Raw genomic sequence first — 2,618 nt, 5'->3', positions numbered from 1 at the left:
AGCAGGAGCCAGGAAGAATTACCTTTGCTCACTGGAGAATTATAGATACTGCCAGTGAATGTGTATAATAGGAAGTGCTTACTTTTTTAGTGTATGTCCTTACCAGATATTTTTTTTTAAAGGCACAAGTTTCACCATTATATTCCAAGTGACAGAGAAATGCAATGAGAGAGTTTTTTTGATTCGGAAACATTCACTTGCAAGACAGAACGAGCACGCTTTGGTCTTTACAGCAAAACTTGACCTCAAGCAGTGGAATCCAAGTTGTGCAAAACTTTCTGTAGAATTGCTCCTGTCCGTGAGGGGCATCACATATGTGAAGAAAATTATGAAAATACAGACCAGAAACCCAGATGCAGTGCAAAGGACTTAACAGGAATATGGGCGTCTTCTAGCAAAGGAATGGGGAGCCCCAGGAATTGCACTCTCAGGAGTCACAGATAATCTGGACAAGTCACCACCTCCTTATGCTCCAGGGTCTATCTCTGGAACATAGATAACAAACCTTCCTCCTGCCCCCTGCCTTATCTGCTGAGTCAGGGAGCCGTCAGGCTACACACTGGGCCTCAAACAGAGGCACCAGGGAGGAGTCAGGTCAGCAGAACAGGACCGTAATGCCAATGCAACAATAACCCTTACAGCACACGCAGTAAGGCATAGTATCTACTGCTACGGTGCCTGTCTTGGGAGTTTTCCATTCAGAAGAAGGATTAATGTGCTTCACCTCATAATGCTACCTGCCACTTTAAAGAAGATTCACTCTGTGACCAACCTTTAATAAACAGCTAGCTGGACAGTCTTGTGGCAGAGCACAAACAAGATGAGCTACAAAATAATAAATATAAATCAGACATACATTTACTGGGACAAGACCCAGCAAATCACAAGACTGATAACCTCCAGCACAAAGTTATTCCATGTATGCAAGCATTTGTTTCTGTCTCAGAAAGAGCTGGCCATAAAGGACTGAACTCCAGAACTAGGTTTGAATTCAGAAATATTAACTGCTGCAGTTTCCTGTAGATGAGTTAATCACCCAATGATAAAAATCAGCAACAGTGTCTGCTTCTGCAAAAGAATGCATCTATGGCTTAAAATTTATCTGAAAAAAAATGTTTACACATGGAGCCTAACTAAGCTTTTCTACTTGTAACAGTGAGAATCCTGCACTGGAAAGAGTCAGATTAGCCTACAGAGCTGAAATTTACCTGCCTTGCAATAGCAACATCACACACCCATATTAATCCTATTTGGGTTAAGGATAAAATTGTGCTTGGAGAACCTCATATGCCAGTATGAGGACATTTTTCTTAATATGAGAGCCAAGCCAAAATGTATTTAGCTGTTGCCACTTCACTCACTAAGCAGTTCTAAGTGAGCCTGTGATTCATGTAAATGAAGGCATGACTTAGCCACCTACCAGGAATACTGATGTCAGTTCATAAATTCACACAAGCAAAACTCGCTTCTTGACGTGAAGGGCCGCAATGACCCTCATCTGTTGTGCTGAAACACCAGAGCAGCAACAGTAAGCCAGTCTCAGAGCAGTGTACAGTAACAGTGCTGAACAGTACCACTATTAATCTGTTTCAATGTCATCTACGCACAGGGCTTTGTGCTGGCCCAGAGCTCTGGTTTAGTTCCACCCATCTCAGCACCCCAGCGCTCCACGTGCTCTCCACGCAAGCAGGCTTCCCCAGAACCTCCTCTGCCAAGTCAGCCTCCTGTTGTGAAAGGACATTTGCATAGGAGGAAGCAGCTGTAGTTTTGGTGGCACGGGTCATCCAATTTCACTCCAAAACCCAAGCATTACACTCAAAGAACAACTTAAGAGCAGCTCAGCTACCAGCTCCGCTGAGTAACGTTTTACCTACTTTGTCATAAAAACAAATTAAAAGGACTGTACACACACTCTAGTTCCACCATCTCCTGGAGTGCTGTAGGCCAAAGGATCAGTGTAATGGTTTTCTAAGTGTACCCTAACTGGCATGAAGAGCTCAAATGAAACTATTATCACTTTGCTACTGACAATGTGACATAGAGAAGGATTTTCAAGTTGAAACTAGTATTCCTAGTCACAAATAGTAAGTGTAAGGTGGGTGTTTTGTTTTTTTCAAATTAAGCCAGCACGCTGAGACAAATGAACTGCACCTAACCAAACTAACATGCTCAACAGTGTAGCCCTAGTATGAATTTCTACAGTGAATTTGAAAAGCTTCTCCTCCTCTGCCTGTCATTTCTGTTACATGCAATGAAAAGTGACTTTTCTCCATGAGGGACATTAATCATTCCCTCCTTTCATTAAGGAGCTGACTGCTAGAGTAAAGAATCAGCTGTAAAAATAAGAACATGCTTTTGACTTCCCTGCTTGATTTACAGACCAGGATTGACTGTTGCATTCCCCTCACCTCCCCAGAAAAAGTATTTTCCTAAGGAGCTTTTTTTAAGGCTAAGCCAAATCCCTTAAACACCGCCTCCTCATTAAAGATCCAAGCCCTCCCTAGCCACCTCCGAGCTGCACGCTCACGCCAGGCATGTTCTGGGGTGGAGGGGAAGGGTTTAATTCGGCAAGTGATCTCAGGGTGCTGCCTCGGTAACAAGGAGCCGCTCCAGAGGGG

This window comes from Pterocles gutturalis, unplaced genomic scaffold (assembly GCF_000699245.1).
Source record: "Pterocles gutturalis isolate BGI_N339 unplaced genomic scaffold, ASM69924v1 scaffold13217, whole genome shotgun sequence".
NCBI lineage: Eukaryota > Metazoa > Chordata > Aves > Pterocliformes > Pteroclidae > Pterocles > Pterocles gutturalis.
The sequence above is the reverse complement of the archived record's forward strand: the minus strand, read 5'-3'. Positions refer to the sequence as shown.